This window comes from Maylandia zebra, linkage group LG2, assembly GCF_041146795.1.
Source record: "Maylandia zebra isolate NMK-2024a linkage group LG2, Mzebra_GT3a, whole genome shotgun sequence".
In the NCBI taxonomy this organism is placed as follows: domain Eukaryota; kingdom Metazoa; phylum Chordata; class Actinopteri; order Cichliformes; family Cichlidae; genus Maylandia; species Maylandia zebra.
Genome location: NC_135168.1, coordinates 8,248,763 through 8,270,394, shown reverse-complemented (window position 1 = coordinate 8,270,394; position 21,632 = coordinate 8,248,763). Strand labels below are relative to the sequence as shown.

The 21,632-nt window shown below is 43.2% G+C and overlaps 1 long non-coding RNA gene across 1 annotated transcript; it reads left to right on the top strand.

Annotated features, from left to right (window-relative positions):
- The first annotated feature begins 192 nt into the window (after nucleotides 1–192).
- Nucleotides 193–14,246, top strand: LOC143420700 (uncharacterized). Its single transcript, XR_013100430.1, has 3 exons — nucleotides 193–248; nucleotides 13,845–13,888; nucleotides 14,183–14,246. It is a non-coding gene; the product is annotated as an uncharacterized LOC143420700 (long non-coding RNA).
- Nucleotides 14,247–21,632: the final 7,386 nt, after the last annotated feature.

The window sequence follows — 21,632 nt, the reverse complement described above, 5'->3', positions numbered from 1 at the left end:
CGTCGAACTCCCGCAGGCACAAAGACATTACGGAGGCTATCACTTATCACCTGACCAAAGATATGGCTCCATCAACACTGTGCAAAACGAGGGATTTAGGAAAACGATCAACACCCTAGACAAACGCTACACAGTGCCGTCCCGCAACTATTTTTCTATTGTTGCACTACCTGCTCTGTACACGCAGCGTCGAGCAACGGTGGAGACGGAATTTCAAGCAGGACAACATTTTGCTGCAACAACAAAACGTGAGACATTTGTTGTTTTATGTTTATTTATTGTTATGAGAGAATCATGATCTCAATTCTAAGCCAAAAAATCGTGATTCTCATTTTATGCAAAATCGTGCAGCCCTAACATTAACACAAAACTATTGTTTCACCAGAGAAACACACATGAAGAGAGAGAGAGAGACAATAACAGCTACCAAACAGTCGTCATAATTCGTCACACAATGAGAAAAGGACAAATCAACAAGTAACAATGACTAATTAATATTAAAATCTGTAACATAATGTATTGTTTGGAGTTTAGTCTGATTGGTTCAGGATGACCTGCCATTATCCAATCACACGTCTGCTTACCTGCATCTTTTCTCTTTTTTCTAACCTGAGCACCTGATGGCTTTGAACTTTTGTTGTCCATCTTCCATTGGTTTGAATTTTGCGCTCCAGTACAAACACAAATCCCCCAACTCGAGGATCAGCACAATTAACCTAACAGCAGGCACGTGCAGAGGGGGGGGGGCTAGAGGGGCTTGAGCACCCGCCCCTTTCCTGATGGGTGCCCAAGGTGCCCTTTTGCTGAGGCAACTTTTTAAAAAAAATTCTTTTTGTTTTTAATGTGTGTGTGCGTGCGGAGTCCTGTCTGTGCCCCTCAACAATAATATTTAACTAGTAATCACAGTTTTGCTAAATAAAAGGATCTGGCTTGCATCAGTCACATGATCACATTTAACCAATGATCGCCCTTGACGGCAGAACGCGCTGGTTACGAGCCGGGAACGAGCTCACAAAGAGCACGTGCATTTTTTCCGGTCCGGAGCTGTAGGAGAAACACAAGTGAACTCAGAGACACAGACTGATGCGACAAAACCAGTAAGTAGGTGTACAGCGCACACTGTAGTGTGTAGCACCCAGGAGTATTAGCTTATTACGTACACGTTGGTAAGCTGTCTTGTTGCAACTGACGAACTGAAACAAACGAGCGTGCTGTGTGTGCAACAGCGCGACAAACATTACCTGTCCTTTTATTAACTGCACAGGTAGTGCTGGTCACAGCTGCTGGCTACCTGTGTAAGGCTGTCATGGGTCTGTAGCTCTGTCACCGTTTTAGGGAACATATTTAGTTTTAAAGTATTTAGAACATATTTAGTTTTAAAGTAAGTTTCCGGGCTTTTCCTGCCTTTCTGGAGGGATTATATTTCACTAAAAAACGATCTAATATGCATGTCCACATAATAATTATTATCATTATAATATATTAAAAACACACGCTGTATTTTAAAGAACATACATTAAGAAGCAGATTATATTAGATTTATATTTTAAATAAGACAAAATTTGGATTTTACAGCAGTAAAATGATTGTATCTCTACAGTTTAAACGTGTAATGTAATGAGTTTCTCCTCCCCTTTTGTGAGTGTGGACGCTTCATCTCTTTGCTCTTTAAATGCTTTGCTTCTTTTATTGATTTTTATTGATTTTTATGCTGATTTTTTCCCTTTTTTCCCTATGAGCTTACCTGCGATAGCTTCTGGACACTTATAGATCATTAGGACTAAAGTGTTCTTAACAGAAACAGCAACATTTTTATAGTTACCTTATCCTCAGCGCTCCGTGTGTCTGTGGCCTAGACACAGCTGAAGCCTGATTACAGTGTCTGGGCACCGAACAGCCTCAATAGCCTGGAAAGGGGCTAACCGCTAGGCTAACTAGCAACAAGATGCCTTCCCTCTCCACAGATGACTACCACAGCCTCCTGCAGAAGATTGCAGTACTGGAGACAAAAATTCATCGCTTAGAAGTAAACGTGGAGGTAAATGGACTGTGTGGAAATGAAACAACCTTGCCTTTGATTCAAAACAATGGCGATGAGCAAGCTAGTACACAGCTAAGGAGCACAGATAACATGACCAAGAAAGTAGACTCTGTGCATTATTATAAATCCTCAAGTGATAATCCCCCCTTGGACTGTCTTGGTGCAAAACCAAGACATAAATCATGTCTCCTGGAAGGGGGAGGACGTACCACAGGCAGGGCACAGCGAGCTGAAATCTCTGAAACCGACTGGCCTTCACTTCCTACGAGACAGAGAAGCTCTTCTACCCCTGTATACGAGAGGAAACAGGACTGGACAACAGTGAATAGGAAGGTTAACAACAAACCTCCAAAACAACTGAATGTGAAACTGCACAACAGATTTGCTCCACTATCAAAGGACCCTGGATCTATATCGGACAACCATCCATCTAAAAGCAGCGAAGTAAGGTCTGAAAATCTGTTGAAAAGTAAAAGACCACAGGGAAAGCTAAAGGCTAGGCCTGAAACTCTGATTGTGGGTGACTCTGCCGTAAAGGATGTACAAAGGATGTGCGGTAAGAACACTAAAGTCCTCTGCTTTCCTAACGATATGGTCAACAACCTGAAGGAGAGAATTCTTCAAATTGCAGATGAATATCCAACTGTGACAAACATTGTTCTGCATACAGGGTCAAACGATGTGTCCAAACAACAGTCGGAGGTTCTGAAACGGGACTTTACTGGATTATTAAATACTGTAAACTCTCTGAATGCAGCTGTATTCATCAGTGGACCTGTACCGCCGGTCAGAGGAGGAGACGAGAGATTCAGCAGGTTGTTTACACTGAATAAATGGATTATATCAGCATGTGCTGACCACTCAGTGCACTTTATCGACAACTTTAATATTTTTTGGGAACGCAGGCATCTGTTCAAAGCAAATGGATTTAATTTTAACAAGTCAGGGGTGAAACTGTTCACCTCCAACTTGTTTTATTCCATACGTCATCCATCTGTGCTTGGTGCCAAGGCTGAGATAAACGAGGAGTTATCTCATAAAGAGGAACAAACAGTACTCCAAGAACAGACAAAGCCCAGCAGAAACCTTGAGGAGGAGCTCCATTTGCCCCCACCCGGGAAGAGCCTCAGAAAGGAGAGACATCTGAGGCAAGAAGAGGGGTCCCTATTTGCCTCCAACTCTCTCAACAACACCAACGACCAGGACAAGGGACCACGACCTTCCCCAGTCCCCCAAACCCCTGACAGGCCATCACCCTCCTCCCCCTCCCTTTCTCCCTCCTCCCCACACCTGAAATTCACTGAGGAGATGATGGAGCGGGTCAATGCTGGGCTCAGATCTACCCCCTGTCCCAATCCCTTTTTGTCCCCCATAAACCCCCCACCAGAGCGGCCAAAGGTTCGCCATCGAGCCCCACCCTCAACAGAGCAATCGAAGTCACATTGCCCAGCCTCGCCCCCCTTAGTTCCTCTTCATGCCCTGTCTCCGCAGTCTGATGTGTGATGTGTGAAGGGTCCGGGCTGTGAGGATTATGGCAGTGGTGACTTTTCCCAGGAGAAGCTGGGACCCTGTTTACTAGAAGGTTTTAAAATTTCTGTACTTTTAGGTGACAGGAGACATGTGGCCTGGTCAAAACACAGAGAGCTGCACTCTAAAAGATCTTTAAACATAGTAAACATACCTTGTGTGCCACAGACTGCTCCCAAACACGAGGGGACAAGTAATACCTCTAAAACACTTAAGTTGGCTTTATTAAACGTTAGATCTTTAGCTGGGAAAACATTTTTAATTAATGATTTAATCACTGAGCACAGCCTTGATTTTATGTTTTTAACTGAAACTTGGTTGGACCAAAGTAACAGTGGAGCTGTTCTCATCGAGACGACCCCTCCTAACTACAGTTTTATCAGTGAGGTCAGGGCGAGCAGGAGAGGAGGAGGGGTTGCTGTCTTATTTAATGAATCATTTCAATGTAAGCAGCTATCTCCTGGAAGTTTTCAGTCTTTTGAATATGTGGCTTTACAGCTGAAGGCCCCATCCAAAGTTGTGTTTCTTAATGTTTACAGGCCTCCCAAATACTGCACAGACTTTTTTAATGACCTCAGTGAACTGCTGTCTGTGATCTGTGTTGATTTTGACTGTGTAATTATTGTTGGGGATTTTAACATTCATGTGGACAACCCTCAGGACAAAGGGACTAAAGACCTGAGTAACACTCTGGGCAACTTTGGGCTGACTCAGCATGTAACAGAGGCCACACATAATAGAGGACACACTCTTGACCTACTGATCTCCAAAGGCCTGAGCATTTCAAAGGTTACTGTGTCTGATGTGGGCGTGTCTGATCATTACTGTGTTTTCTTTGAAAGTAAAATCTCAGCCCACACAAATATATCAACAACAGTGATCACAAAACGGTGTATAACTGAACACAGTAGTGAGATCTTTAACCGGGTCTTCCCATTAACACCTGACCTGCCCAGAGGGTCAGTCAATGAGCTCGTCAATAGCTTCAATGCTAACATGTTAAATGTAATGGACACTATTGCTCCCATTAAGGTGAAGGTTATCTCTGGAAGGAAAAAGTCTCCATGGAGAAACTCCACACTGGTGAAAAATGAAAAAAGAGAGTGTAGGAAAGCTGAGCGCAGATGGAGAAAAACAAACCTCCAGGTTCATTATGACATTTATAAAGAGAAACTTCACAATTATAATTTACAACTGAGGAGTGCAAGGAGGTCCTACTTCTCTGACATCATCACTAAAAACAGCCATAATGCTCGGGTCTTATTTTCTACAGTTGACAGGCTAACGAACCCTCCTGTGTCAGTGGCAGCTGAACTTCATTCGACCATGGCCTGCAATGACTTTGCCAAATTCTTCACAGAAAAAATCCAAAAAATTAGACAAGCAATTGGTACATCAACAGCAGATCCAGGATATATATACTGTGTCCACCAAAAAACTGTTTAAACACCATGAAACAGTTTCAACCTATTAACAGCAAAGACCTGGAGGACATCCTAGGTCAACTGAACTCCTCCTCCTGCTGTTTAGATGTCCTGCCAACAAGTTTTTTCAAAAAGGTCTCAAAGACTTTAGAGTCAGACCTGTTACAGATCGTCAACTTTTCTTTATTATCAGGTGTGTTTCCAGAATCACTAAAAACTGCTGTAATCAAACCTATACTGAAAAAGGACAATCTTGACAAGACACAAATGAACAACTACAGGCCGATCTCAAATCTCCCATTTTTAAGTAAGATCATTGAAAAAGCAGTTTCTCAACAGCTCAATTACTTCTTAAAACAGAATAATTGCTACGATGCCTTCCAGTCAGGTTTTAGACAGAACCACAGCACTGAAACCGCTCTGACCAAAGTGTTTAATGACATATGTCTGAACACAGACAGTGGAAAAATGTCAGTCTTAGTTTTACTGGATCTCAGTGCAGCATTTGATACAGTTGACCACAACATATTACTCAAACGACTGGAGAACTGGACAGGTCTTTCAGGAACTGTACTAAACTGGTTCAAAACATACTTAGAAAACAGGAAATACTTTGTATCACTAGGTAACTTCACATCTGAGCAGACAAGTATCACATGTGGAGTTCCCCAAGGTTCCATTTTGGGACCCCTTCTGTTTAACATTTACATGCTCCCACTGGCACAGATTATAAAGAACAACAAAATAAACTATCACAGCTATGCAGATGACACACAAATATATATCACAATGTCACCAGGAGACCAAGGCCCTGTGCAGGCTCTTGGTAAATGCATTGAGGAAATCAATGACTGGTTGTGCCACAATTTTCTCCAGCTAAACAAAAACAAAACTGAGGTAATAGTCTTTGGCGCCAAAGAAAAACGATTACAGGTCACCAGAGAACTTCAATCTATACATCTAAAAACCACAAACCAAGCGAGAAATTTGGGTGTAGTGATGGATGCAGACCTAAACTTAGAAAAACACATTAAGACAATAACAAAATCAGCTTACTATCACCTCAAGAATATTTCAAGGATAAAAGATCTGATGTCTCAACAGGACCTGGAAAAACTAGTCCATGCATTCATCTTTAGTAGGCTTGATTACTGTAACAGCATCTTTACAGGTCTACCTAAAAAATCAGTCAGACAACTACAGCTCATTCAGAACTCTGCTGCTCGAGTCCTCACTAAGACCAAAAAAGTGGACCACATCAGTCCAGCTCTGAGGTCTTTACACTGGCTGCCTGTCCGTCAGAGGATAGACTTTAAAGTTCTGATGCTGGTCTATAAAGCTCTGAATGGTTTAGGACCAAAATACATCAATGACCTCCTGACCCAGTATGAACCTTCCAGATCCCTCAGGTCATCTGGATCCGGTCTTTTATCAGTTCCCAGAGTCAGAACCAGACACGGAGAAGCTGCATTCAGCTTTTATGCTCCTTATATCTGGAACAAACTCCCAGAAAGCCTCAGATCAGCTGAAACACTCAGTTTATTTAAATCCAGGTTGAAGACTCACCTGTTCTCAGCTGCATTTGAATAAAGCACCAAATCCACACTTTTAAGCTTAAATTTCAAAACTTACATTTAACTACTGATTTTATCTACTGTTCTGATTTTATCTGTTTTGATTTTATATACTGTTTTGTTTGTTTGTTTGTTAATTAGTTAGTTTATTTGCTTGTTTTAATCAATTTTAAATCATGCTTTTTATTTGTTTTTGTTTCTAATGTCTCTGTAAAGCACTTTGAATCACCTTGCTGTTGAATTGTGCTATACAAATAAACTTGCCTTGCCTTGCCTAATAAGCTTTGCCCTGCACAGAGTCGATAGTGAAACACATGGAATCATCATAAATACATTATTTCATATTTATTACTTCCCCCTCCTCTTTGCTTTATTATTGTAGCTCTAGTAATGAATAATAATGTAAGGATTCTGGATCAGCACCATGATGCCCATAGTATATACAGTATTCTGAAGAAGGTCTGAAATGTCACTGTGTGTGTGTGCATGTGTGTGTTTTATTTAGATGGATTTTTTAAAAAAAATATTACTCATGATATAACATTGTCCAGACATGGCTGGTAAGGACATGAGGAGGAAACAGCAGGAGCTGTGTGAGGCTACTAAAGGCAGGGCTATAACATTTTTCTGTCATCATTTTATTATAGATTAAGTGTAAGAGTTGTTAGGTGTGGATAATTAGATTATAGTTTATTGCAATAGCAAGTTGTGCCTTGTTCTCACATAGACAGCAAGTGCAGAGTGATATATGAAATGATGGGATGGAAGGAAGAAGAGAAGCAAAGAGTGATTCACAGGCAGAGCCTAAATTATTTCTCACAGTTTTTTGTTGCCTTATGGTTCCAAGCGCTGTCACCAATCTTTGCATTTTGTTATTATCTCATGACACTTGTTTAATCAGCTACCATCTCTCCTGTGGACTTTTTAATGTCTACAGTCTCAGACCAACACAGCCCTGCCCTCATAGCTGGACTGGCCATCAGGCATACACTTGCCCGGTGGGCCGCTGGCGATTTTTTTTTTTTTATGGGCCGACCGATTGGGAAGGGTATAAACAATGAAAGGCGTTGGATTGGCCAATTGGTCATGATCGACTCTGGGCTGGACCAATTACAGCCGAGGAGGTCGGATGCACCCTCCCCCTTGTTTAGCAATCTTATAGACGAACTAAAGAAAATGGAGAACAAAAAAAGGAAAGGTGGTGCCGAAAAAATTAGGGCCAAAAAGAAACAAGCCCTTCAGGCAGACGCTGCCAAATGTGTGAAAATTACTGAATTGTTTGGTGGTAGCTATGGCACAGCTTCCATAGATTTAGCAAGATCAGCAAGTGGTGGAGGCCAGCAGGTGGATGAAGGAAAGGGGAGGCAAGAGGAGGAGAGACCCGAGGTGGCCGCCGGTCATAGTGGCAGAGGAACTGAACTTCAGGCAAGAAGTTATGACCTGCTGTCTATCTGTGTCAGATAGAAACTAATTTTAGTTGTAGTTTGTTTTCGTTGTGGTGACTTTATACAGTCGCTTAGAATAACTCGTACAGCGTAACTAGCATGACGGAGTTTATATACTGCTGGGCGGGTGCTATGAAGTTACTGATAGTAAATTTTATTTTATGCTTAAGGTTAGTTTCTCAAACTTCTCAAAATCTTAACAAATTGTGCCAATCCATGTTGCACCAGCTGATTTATCATCAAAAGTGGAGAAGTCTGTGACAGAGGAGACAGAAGAGCAAGAGAGAGATGGAAGAGCAAGAGAGAGAGATGGAAGAGCAAGAGAGAGAGATGGAAGAGCAAGAGAGAGAGATGGAAGAGCAGGAGAGAGAGATGGAAGAGCAAGAGAGAGAGATGGAAGAGCAAGAGAGAGAGATGGAAGAGCAAGAGAGAGAGATGGAAGAGGAAGAGAGAGAGATGGAAGAGCAAGAGAGAGAGATGGAAGAGCAAGAGAGAGAGATGGAAGAGCAGGAGAGAGAGATGGAAGAGCAGGAGAGAGAGATGGAAGAGGAAGAGAGAGAGATGGAAGAGCAGGAGAGAGAGAGATGGAAGAGCAAGAGAGAGAGATGGAAGAGGAAGAGAGAGAGATGGAAGAGCAGGAGAGAGAGAGATGGAAGAGCAGGAGAGAGAGATGGAAGAGCAGGAGAGAGAGATGGAAGAGCAGGAGAGAGAGATGGAAGAGGAAGAGAGAGAGATGGAAGAGCAGGAGAGAGAGAGATGGAAGAGCAGGAGAGAGAGATGGAAGAGCAAGAGAGAGAGATGGAAGAGCAAGAGAGAGAGATGGAAGAGCAGGAGAGAGAGATGGAAGAGGAAGAGAGAGAGATGGAAGAGCAAGAGAGAGAGATGGAAGAGCAAGAGAGAGAGATGGAAGAGCAGGAGAGAGAGATGGAAGAGCAGGAGAGAGAGATGGAAGAGGAAGAGAGAGAGATGGAAGAGCAGGAGAGAGAGAGATGGAAGAGCAAGAGAGAGAGATGGAAGAGGAAGAGAGAGAGATGGAAGAGCAGGAGAGAGAGAGATGGAAGAGCAGGAGAGAGAGATGGAAGAGCAGGAGAGAGAGATGGAAGAGCAGGAGAGAGAGATGGAAGAGCAGGAGAGAGAGAGATGGAAGAGCAGGAGAGAGAGATGGAAGAGCAAGAGAGAGAGATGGAAGAGCAAGAGAGAGAGATGGAAGAGCAAGAGAGAGAGATGGAAGAGCAGGAGAGAGAGATGGAAGAGGAAGAGAGAGAGATGGAAGAGCAAGAGAGAGAGATGGAAGAGCAAGAGAGAGAGATGGAAGAGCAGGAGAGAGAGATGGAAGAGCAGGAGAGAGAGATGGAAGAGGAAGAGAGAGAGATGGAAGAGCAGGAGAGAGAGAGATGGAAGAGCAAGAGAGAGAGATGGAAGAGGAAGAGAGAGAGATGGAAGAGCAGGAGAGAGAGAGATGGAAGAGCAGGAGAGAGAGATGGAAGAGCAGGAGAGAGAGATGGAAGAGCAGGAGAGAGAGATGGAAGAGGAAGAGAGAGAGATGGAAGAGCAGGAGAGAGAGAGATGGAAGAGCAAGAGAGAGAGATGGAAGAGCAAGAGAGAGAGATGGAAGAGCAGGAGAGAGAGAGATGGAAGAGCAGGAGAGAGAGATGGAAGAGCAGGAGAGAGAGATGGAAGAGCAGGAGAGAGAGATGGAAGAGCAAGAGAGGGAGATGGAAGAGCAAGAGAGAGAGATGGAAGAGCAAGAGAGAGAGATGGAAGAGCAAGAGAGAGACATGGAAGAGCAAGAGAGAGACATGGAAGAGCAAGAGAGAGAGATGGAAGAGCAAGAGAGGGAGATGGAAGAGCAAGAGAGGGAGATGGAAGAGCAAGAGAGAGAGATGGAAGAGCAAGAGAGAGAGATGGAAGAGCAAGAGAGAGACATGGAAGAGCAGGAGAGAGAGATGGAAGAGCAAGAGAGAGACATGGAAGAGCAAGAGAGAGAGATGGAAGAGCAAGAGAGAGAGATGGAAGAGCAGGAGAGAGAGATGGAAGAGCAAGAGAGAGAGATGGAAGAGCAGGAGAGAGAGATGGAAGAGCAGGAGAGAGAGATGGAAGAGCAAGAGAGAGAGATGGAAGAGCAAGAGAGAGAGATGGAGCAGCAGGAGAGAGAGATGGAAGAGCAGGAGAGAGAGATGGAAGAGCAGGAGAGAGAGATGGAAGAGCAAGAGAGAGAGATGGAAGAGCAAGAGAGAGAGATGGAAGAGCAGGAGAGAGAGATGGAGCAGCAGGAGAGAGAGATGGAAGAGCAAGAGAGAGAGATGGAAGAGCAAGAGAGAGAGATGGAAGAGCAGGAGAGAGAGATGGAAGAGCAGGAGAGAGAGATGGAAGAGCAAGAGAGAGAGATGGAAGAGCAAGAGAGAGAGATGGAAGAGCAGGAGAGAGAGATGGAAGAGCAAGCGAGAGAGATGGAAGAGCAAGAGAGAGAGATGGAAGAGCAGGAGAGAGAGATGGAGCAGCAGGAGAGAGAGATGGAAGAGCAAGAGAGGGAGATGGAAGAGCAAGAGAGAGAGATGGAAGAGCAGGAGAAAGAGATGGAAGAGCAAGAGAGAGATGGAAGAGCAAGACAGAGATGGAAGAGCAAGAGAGAGAGATGGAAGAGCAAGAGAGAGAGATGGAAGAGCAAGAGAGAGAGATGGAGCAGCAGGAGAGAGAGATGGAAGAGCAAGAGAGGGAGATGGAAGAGCAGGAGAGAGAGATGGAAGAGCAAGAGAGAGACATGGAAGAGCAAGAGAGAGAGATGGAAGAGCAAGAGAGAGGGATGGAAGAGCAGGAGAGAGAGATGGAAGAGCAAGAGAGAGAGATGGAAGAGCAGGAGAGAGAGATGGAAGAGCAAGAGAGAGAGATGGAAGAGCAAGAGAGAGAGATGGAAGAGCAGGGGAGTGAGATGGAAGAGCAGGAGAGTGAGATGGAAGAGCAAGAGAGAGGGATGGAAGAGCAGGAGAGAGAGATGGAAGAGCAAGAGAGAGAGATGGAAGAGCAGGAGAGAGAGATGGAAGAGCAAGAGAGAGAGATGGAAGAGCAAGAGAGAGAGATGGAAGAGCAAGAGAGAGAGAGATGGAAGAGCAGGGGAGTGAGATGGAAGAGCAGGAGAGTGAGATGGAAGAGCAAGAGAGAGAGATGGAAGAGCAAGAGAGAGAGATGGAAGAGCAGGAGAGTGAGAGCCAGGGCATCGATTACTTTGCTCGCCCTGAACCTGCCATATTACAGGCCTTCTTAGATTACCACCCACAGCAGAACAGTAGCAGTGCAGTTGTGATGAGGGTGTTCAGCTGTAAAGATGGCACCAACAGGAAGTGGCTTACTTATTGCAAAGAACGCCATTTATTGTTCTGCTTTGTGTGTCTGGCATTTGCAAGGCTGACTGACACCAGCACATTTATAACAGGCATGAGTGACTGGCGACATATACATCTGCGCACAGAGGAGCATGAAAAGAGCAATACACACCAGACCTGTGCTGAAGCTTTTTTCTTAAGGTGCTCAAAAGGCAACATCAGGAGCTTGTTTGCTGGCAGTCAGTTGTCAGCTCACAGAGCACAAGTGAAAAAGAGACGGCAAGTTTTAGAGCGTATAGTGGATGTGATCAAAGTACTTGGGAAGAGGGGACTCAGCTATAGGCATGTGGAGAATGAGGCTGCATACATTTTAGGTGATAACACCATCGATCATGGTAACTTTCTGGAACTGATTGTGTTATTAGGCAAGTATGATATGTGCCTTGGAGAACATTTGAATGACTGCATTGAAAAAAGCAAGAAGTTGCATCAGACCAGTGGATCAAGAGGTAGAGGATCTCTCATCACCCTACTCTCCAAAACAACTGTCAACTCAGTGATTGATGCACTTGGCCATCTCCTTCAAGAGAGCATCGCCAGTGATGTCCAGAAAGCTGGGATGTTTTCTGTTCAGCTAGACACAACCCAAGACATCACAGGTTATGATCAGTGTTCAGTAATCATCAGGTATGTTACTGAGTCTGTGCAGGAGAGGCTTGTCTCCATAGTGAGGTGCGAAGCATCCACGGGGCAGTACTTTGTAAACTTGCTTTCCGGAGTTTTAGAGCATCTGAATCTAGACAAGGCCATGTGCATTGGGAATGCAACAGATGGTGCTTCAAATATGCAGGGCCAGTACAAAGGCTTTTCAGCACTTATGACTGCCCAGTCTCCAACTCATGTGCATGTGTGGTGCTATGCACACATACTTAATCTTGTGATTGCTGACACAACACAAAGTGTCATTGAAAGTGGATCACTCTTTAATTTACTTAATGACATAGCTGTGTTCATCAAGGAGTCCTATCACAAGGTTAATCTGTGGGAGAAACAAACCGAAAACACAAGACACAGACGCCTCAGTCCAATAGGTGAGACACGGTGGTGGGCCAAGCATGATGCCCTCCAGAAAATCTTTGGACATTTTGGAAAACCAGATGATGGCCTCTTCGTTGATGTAGTGCTGACGATGGAAGCCATTGAAAAGAGGGAAAAAGAAAAGCCAGCTGTTTGTGCCAAAGCACGAGGCTTTAAAGAGTGTCTCTTGAAGCATGAAACTGTGTTAACAGCACAGATATTTCTTAGAGTGTTTGAGCAACAACTCCTCTGTCAAAGTACCTCCAGTCAAAGGGGATGGACATTCTCTCTGCCCATCATATGGTGACTGCCACACAAGATGGCCTCAAAAGTATTGCCAGGGACTTTCCAACTGTGAAGACAGCTGCAGACACATTTGTGAAACAGACAAATCAAAAACTAGAGGAGAGGGAGAACAACACAGACATGGAAGTGGAGGCTGAACTACCTAAAAAGAGAGCCAAAAGGAGAAAAGGCATGGCCGGAGAGATGCCTGAAGATGAGTTGCAAATCAATGCTGAGAAATCATATGAGGTGAAAGTGCACAACATCATCCTGGACACAGTTATTGAAGCAATCCACAGACGATTTGTCATACATGGCCCTCTTCTTGCCGATTTGGCATGGTTGGACCCCAGGAAGTTTAGCCAGGTCAGAACAGTTTCTCTTCCAAGTAATGCATTTCAGAACCTCAGCGCCTGTCTACTTAAATTTGACAGCAGGGCTACAGTTAATAACCTTCAGTCAGAACTGAAACGTTTTGCTGAACAGTGGGAAAGGCTTAAGACATCACATGTAGATGAGTACACGACCAGAACAGCAAAGGACAGATCTGAAGAATGGGACGAAGAAAGTGAAATTGTGACCGAAAGCTGTGGTTCTTGCAAAAATTGCCCACTGTGCTGCTATCAAATACTCAGGCGGTTCAACATGCTGTCTGATGCCTATCGTCTCCTTGGGCTGGCATACAAGTACCTGCTGACCCTCTCCCTCACTCAGGTTGCCTGTGAAAGAACATTCTCTACACTCAAGTTCATTAAAAGCAGACTCCGAAGCAGCCTGTCTGCAAACAAGCTGGAGATGTTTATGCTGATGGCCACTGAAAAGGACATTCTCATGTCATTGGACTCTGACATGGTCATTGACAGGGTAGCTGAGAAGAGTGACCTGCTGAGAAAGCTCCTTTTGTAACCTGGTGAGGTGAAATAAAAATGAGCAAAACATTCCTAATTATCTATTGTTAATATTAGATTCAGCTTTATTGTTATTGCCTAAATGAATACATTTAGTATCTACCTTCACTTCAAACAAGTCAAGTGATTGGTAAATGCTTAGAATTTGTCCATCTTAATAGATAGAATAAATATGAGATTGGAGTATTAGGCATTTATAAACATATATTCTTACAGTCTTAATCTGTCATTGTTTCATTTCAGATGCTGTCAGTCATTTTAGGAGGACTGAAGTGTGTTCATTTTAAGTAAGTACTATATGGAATATGATTCAACCATTTTTCTAGAGTAAGCATACCAGTACTGTCATCGTCTGTAAAAATCTATTAAGTACAATTCTTTCTCAACCTTCACTGTCTGTCCTTTCACTTCATAAAGGTTTCCATGTCTTAAGATATGTTCAGTGTTGCTGCTGTGGAAGTGTTGTAGGTGACCTTTTATTGATGAGTGAATAGTCTTTGGTGATACAATTCAATCATAATCTGTCCTTTATAGATTTTAATATTCATCTAATCTTTATTCCTTTCTGTCCTGTTTGTCAGGGTCTGATCATACATTGTTTGTTTAAGAGGTTCGAGACCATTCAACTTTTTAAGTTCATCAACGTAAGTACTAGTGTATATGATTTCTCTAATTCCTTTCTGGAATAAAGATGCCAGTACTGTGATCATCTGAGCAAGTCCATCAATTGCCATTCACAGTTCTTTGTCCTTTCACTTGTGTCCTGTTTTTCAGGGTCCCATATAATTTCTTCAGAAGTAAGTACTGTATATGATGCCAGTATTTTCCCATATTTTCTAGATACTGTATTAGTACTGTGTGTAAAATGCCATCAAAAACTCAATTAAGTGTTATTCTTATTCTTCTTTCTCACCTTTCTTTCTCTGTCTCCTTTCATATTTAAAGGTTGCTGTGTTAACAAAATATATTGTGCTACCATTCTGTTTTCTATTGTTTTGGTAAATAAATACTTTATGAAAATATCCCTAAATCTGTCATTTATTAATTTTAATATTAATTAATGATCATGTCTCACCTCTAGTGTTCTTGGTCTTAATTTCAGGTTTCTACCATGTGTTGTAGATAGTTCAGGAGGTTAACTCTACCAAGCAGTCTTTTTGTTTCCGCTATGTACTGTTTAAAATCCCGAATAGGGAGAATGGTGTAGGTTTAACTTTATTAGATTGATACATATATACCAACAAGGCAGTGTACATCAAAGCAGTTGTTTTCATGCAAAGGCTTTATGGTTTTTCCTATAGCGATTGACAGACCACGTGACTTTGCGCATTGCATGCCGGGAACTCCTGGCAAAACAATCCAAGTACCGCATCAAATACAAGCATTTGCAATTGCAGCACCGCAAAACGTTCATTCTCCGGTTCCAATACCTTCTTGTTTTTTCTTTGCCGCACAAAAAAGGAATGTACAAAACGACGGAGAACAATGCCGGTCCGTACAAAGACAGACTCGACGAAAAGACAAAGAAAAGATACGAGGAAAAAATCAAAGGAGTGAAAGGGTCAGACCCTTACGAGCACACAGAGGGACAAAAGACGTTAGCGTGCTGCCCAACTTTCACCACGCTCAGATTTATAATTATACGGTTCTTGGAGTGAGTGCATACACTCATGAAGTTTAGTAACTTCAGGTCACTGCAACAAGCCCAGGTACAGTTTACCGACGGATGGGTGCAGGACCTTGAAATGCACCGAAAGACCATCGTACAAACAAACGTAAGTTTACCTTTGTTCGTCTCACAAATCGTCGTCATAAGTACACATTCGTTAACCGTGTATTAATATAACCTTTGAGCTCAACGGTAATTAATTAGTAGTTGAAAAATAATTGTAATATTTGAGCCATTTCTGCTGTCCAACTACTTCTTACAAAATACATTTTTAATGTTAATTAGCTTCTTGCCATTTTTTGTGTTTCTTTTTATCGCTGTGTAACTGAGTTCAATTGAAAGCCTGTATGCGCTAGTACCGCTTGCCAAAAGTTCCCAGAATCCTTTGCGGTTTTATCCATGAATGACGTCACATTTTTGGTGGGCCGGTCTCCAGTCAAAATGCCCGGGCCGATTTTTTGTCCCAGTCCAGCCCTGCCTGCCCTCCAGCACTATCCACAGCAACCCCTCAACAGCAACATTGTACCCATCAGGTAAAGCATCGGCTACGTTTGCTTTGCCTTGTTGCCCATATTAGATTCTTGATGAAAGTGTGTTGTTGTTATTCAGCCTGGTTCAATGTGCCCCTTTTTAACTTTGAGCACCCGCCCCTTTAAACCTCTCTGCACGGCCCTGCCTAACAGACCTACACCTTAGTTCACAGATTCACTTTGTCTAAGGTTGATTTCTGGGATTTCACACAACCCAGGATTCAGATCGTGAATCCATGATGGGCTTGGATTTACATCATTATAAATGAAATGTGCTCTACTTGGAAGCAGCCGGCCCCGCCCCTTTTGACGGGTTGTGTGAGACTTTAAATCATCAAACTGTAAATTATAAATTTAAATTGTTATTGATCCTTTACCTCGAGTCCTAAAGTGTAGATTTATTTTCTTACTCTTCTTATATTTATTGTTTGTTTACTTGCACCGCTGTAACTGCAGCCTCGTCGTCTCGTCTCTCTATATGCTGGACTGTCTGTAGCGGAGATGACAATAAAGTTTACTTTGACTTCAGCAGCGCGCAGGCGCACCGAGGGCTCTCGCGCTCACTTTATAGAATTTAGAAAAAACATGGGTGCAGATTATAAGTCTGTATCATAATATCTGTTTGTTGTTTTTATTTTGTTTTGCGAGTTGGTTATTAGATGCCGCTCCAGCCAGCCAGAGACTCCCCGCCGCCCCGCCCTCTCCTCCCTGTGCCGCCAGCAGCAGGCGCACCTCGCAAACGGAGGGCGCCCTTACTCCCAGCAAATGGCTGATAGAAAACCGATCGGTGCCTACGAATTTCCCAATATGCGCTGGCATGACGTCGGGGAAGCATGGGTACGACCGATTATTTTATTTTTTTCTTGCCCGTGATGCCCCCCCCCCCCCACCACGATGCATTCTATTGGTTTGCACACTTACACACACCCAGCTGTGGTTTCCTGTTTTGCTGGACTCTGGAGAGCCCCGCCTTTAACGCTCTTCTCTCACAGAGAGCAACAGAAAACTTGGAAAAACTCCAGATTGACTGAACTCAGTTCAAAGTTACCTTGACACCTTTAGATGTGAGACGTAGTGATGGTCCGCTTGAAGCTGACGCTCCGGTGCGTGTGTCAGAAAGATCAACGCGCTGCTTCAGAAGCACCGTGTCGAGGCTTGATTCGTTTGGCCAGAGTCACGTGATCAGTGACGTCTGAAGCTTCGTTTAGAACGTACCTTTTTTAAATCGAACTTTATTGAAACACAATGAGTATACAACATACAAACAGATGAAGTTTACAAAAGAACAGAACATGAACATACAGAACCAGGAGTAAAAAAATTATGATATGAGGAGGCGAAAAAAATCAACATATAAATATTGTTCTGAGAGGCTTTTTGTTGGTTGAGTCTGAAATTGATTGTATGTACAATTCATATCCTTATAAAAAGGCAGAAATATGGTGTTTTATTAATAAACTTACATTTATGGATATAAAATAGCTAAAAGTATTAACAAATATTTTATAAAAAACATTTATCATTCTTCCTGGGGAACTTAAAGAAACAGAATAAAACATTTTCCATCGTAAAGAAAACTCCCTTAAAATATGGACAATAACAAAACTGCTAAATTCTTCCAGAATCTCTGTGTAGAGGAACCAAAAGAGATGCGCCACAGTTTCTGCATGATCCCCACAGAAAGTTCAATTAGTATTTATGTCTCTTTTAAATGTTACCATATAGTGACTGGCTGGGTCACATTTATGAAGAATTTTATATGAGATTTCCTTCACCTTGTTCACAATTAGATATTTATGGGATCATCCAGACTGTCTTCCAGGTGATATCTGGAACATGTCGGTTCCAGTAAGATATTCTATATATGGGAGAGACATGATATCTTCTTGGAATAAACTACGTCTTCTCTTATTGCTGTTACCAAGTTCCTGTGAAAAGCAGATTTTTCCCACTGCTGACTCAGCTGGATCAGGGAGAGTGACTGAGGCAGATATTGAGCTGTCAGTGTTTTTATATAACATTAAAGTCCCTGAGGGTATGGCACCAAGCACCATTGAGAATTCCCCAACACTGACGGGAAAATTATATAGTGTAAGGAATTCATTGTAAGTAAGTAGTACTCCCTCGTTAAATTTTAAAACTTAGTAGCGGCCGCCATTGTTGGCAGCTGAAATTTGGCTGGGCCGCGCTATGAATTCTGGGATATGGTGGGCCACGAAGGACACACCCGACCCATCCTTCAAACTCGGGGGAATGAAGGACGCATTTGAAGGAGTCGAGGAATCGGGACAGCCTTCGTCGCCTGGCTGTGACGTCATCGGCCTTCAAATGCGGCCTCCGGAGGATGCAGCCGACGTTTTGGGACACAGCTTGTGTGTCTTTGTTGGTCATGTGACCTCCCAGGGACTACACATGGAAACGAGCAGTTTAGCTCAAATCTGGCAGGTTTCCATCGTCTGTTTTTGTCCTGATGTCCATGAACATGAACACTGTCCCTGTCAAACACGTCCAGATAATCTGATCCAGTGTTGTTCTTCTTCTGTGGTGTTTGTGATGGAGCAGCAGCTGCTGATCCTGATGTCCTCCACCAAGGGGGCAGCAAATTCAGCTGACTGTCATCATTTATTAAAAAGATGTAACAATGTGACATAATGCAATATAATAGTGTCAGTTACACATTGTGGGTTGCACTGTGGCCAGAATGGACATTACCTCCTGCCTAATGGAAGCTGTCAGCCATCCTGCAACCATGAATTAGATAAGCAGAAGTGAAGGGATTGTTAACAACAATTTAATAATAAAATGTAATGTGATAGTTGCACTTTATTAGCTCCCCACAATCGTATGAATAATAACCATGAATGCACTGCATGCTCATAGCAAGTTCTTTAGGTTTAAAGTGAGATCCTGCTTTAAAGGGCGCTTCATCTGCTGGGAATGACATGTTTCTTCTAGTATGTAAGGCTCAGCCCATCTTACTGGGACTTACTTTTGTAGATCCACATGCTCTAAACCTGCTGCTCCATGATTGGTGCAGAAGCTTTAAGCTACTATTAACAAATAATGACCATGGACTTAGTTGTTACTACAATAACTTATCATTGAGCAACTTTTAATTTTACTTGTAAAACTATGCAAGTAGAATTGAATGGGGCACAGTGAGCTGAGCACAGGCCCACTCTGTGACACTCAGAGGTTTGTGGATATCATACTGAGAGTATTGGACACAGTGCAGCCAGCTTGCAGCCACTTTCCCACCACTTTAGCACAATGTTTACATGAGACTCAGCCACACTAATGTTCCTGGGCAGACATGTGGTGCAGCATGGCTGATGGCACTGTACCTGCAGCTGTCATGGACAAGAACCACTCAATACCTCACCCAAGCCAAGCCTGTGCTGATGTTGTGATCTGAGACCGAGACACTAACCCAGGATCAGGATATGATGTTGTGAGAGTTTCACTAAGAATTAGCTCTGATTACAAGATTTCAATCTATCGTAACTCTAATTTGTATTTACTTCAGTTTGTTCATCTTGGAGCTGTGTGCAGCTGAGGACAGTCTTATTATTACCAGGTGAGGATATGTAACAGCCACAGTCTGTAGAGATGATGTCACCATGGAGTGGTGATGTCACTGGAGCTGCCAATATGTGCTCCAGCCAAAGCTACACCAGAGGGTTGTGCTGTGTAACAGGTTGGTGCAGGTGGTGTTATCTACATTTGAACATTAGGCAACAGTCTCATGAAGACACTTTCTATTGTTCACTAAAGACCAACAATAACAGAGACAAAGGGAGAGCAGCAGAACTAGTGCTAACAATTAGCACTGCTAGCCTGCCCACCAACACCAGCTAATGTTCTAAAAACGATGATCAATGATTTTGCTGTAACGGCTCCAGCTGTCTGTGTCAGGGACACGTTGGAGATGAAGTGAGTGATCCAGTGACAAAGGTTTGGAAAGCTGCAGTCAGCTGAGACTAAAGGAGTCACCTGACCGAGAGACCAAATGTTTCACTGAGAACGTCCAGATGAACAGAATCAACCTTTGGGATAATCTGTTCCACACATCCATGTTTCACTTACTGCATTATATTTCCTCATTGCTGTGCACACAGGCCTGTGGCTTATAACCAACTCCAAGTTCAGACTCAGAGGCTGCTGAAGCTGTTTTCTGGAACAGAGACGTGTTGGATATAAAACCAACTCTTCTTTATGTGTCAGCACTGAGGAAAGGAGCAGCTTCGTTTCTAAGTGTATGAAGGACTGTAGCAGTGTGTGTGTGAGCTTTATTTCACAGACAGAACCATGTCAAAAACACAACTTCAGGTAAAAACAATACAAAATCAAAGAGTCTGATCAGAAGGATTAAACAGAGGAGTGTGGGACTGTTTTTAACAGACAGCAGGTTAAGCCAGGCTGGAGGAGTAAACTGAGCCTCGGTGTGAGCAGCAGTGTGTTTGACAGGAAGCTGAGATAAACAGTCTGGAGCCCATTTAGTGCTTCATATGAAAGTGTGAGGATTTGAAAGCAAATCTAAAATCAAGCAGGAGTCAGTGTGAGAATGATTTGTGCTTTTCCTCAGTCAGATGCTGGGAGTTTCAGTTCATCCATGTTCAGCGTGCTGTGCTTTGTGTAACAGGAGAATATGACAGTATAAATCAAGTCTTCATGTCACTGAAAGCCTCCACAGTCTGCTATGGAGGTGCATCAGTTTGGATTTACAAGAAGAACATTTCTTAAACCTGCCACAAGATGGCGCTCCAACAGAAGGGATGTCCACAGTGTAACACAGACACACACATACTGTGTGAATGTGTGAGTGAATGGGCTTTCAACACAAGGCTTCTGCTGCTACCTTTAATGACATAATTAGCTAACAAGAACAAACTGTTAATTACCACCAAAGAACGGCTCCAGATTTTAGCTGCTGACCATTTTGTGAAACGTTGATTACATCAGCTTATTGTTGATTTTTCAACCTTAATATCAGCTGCTTTAAAGGAGCCTCGTTCTCTGGCAGTAACACTTTTCTTCACTAGATGCAGTGCAGGCACAGTCTGTGTTTCTAAACTACACACTAATGTTCATTGTTGTGCAGCTAAATCCTCCCTCTGGATGGGAAGAATCCCTGTCAGGCTTCAAACACCTGGCTTGGTGTTCTGGAGCTAATGTGTCACCTGTGAGGACTCTGAGATGAACACACAGCAGACACTTCAGTTCTCCGTCTGTGTGTCCTCAGTTTCCCAGCATGCCTTGGCTGTGGTGGTGGAGGTGAATGAGGGGGAACATGCTGCTCTGTCAGCACTCAGGTTTCATACCTGGTGATCTCAGAGGACAAAGCGGCGTTACAGCAGCGCACGTTGATGAGACCTGATGCTCTGAACAGTTCAGACTTCAGCCTCACTCTGAGAAAACAAACGACTGACTGTCAGCAGCAACTACACCTGCTCCATCAGTGACGGAGAGAAGAACTGAGACTGAGAGACATACAGCTGCAGGTCAAAGGTCAGAAACGCCCGCTCTTTGTACGGGTCAGGAGTTAGTACTGCAGAGGTCAGAGGTCAGCTTGCTGACAAACCATTTGAAACAGTTTGGAGCTAAAAGCACAACAGCAGAGGAAAGAAGAGACACTGCAGAGATGATGCAAAATATTGTGTTTTGTTCTCAGCTGTCAAAAAGTGTAACACACGTGTTCCAGCACAGCCTTTGTGTACTTTCACTTCTCCATACTGTCCATTGGAAATCCTGTTTGTTACTTTTTGATTTCAGTCCATGTGTCCAAAGCAAACTTCTGTCCCACACTTTCTCTGCTGACTCTTCACCGATGCT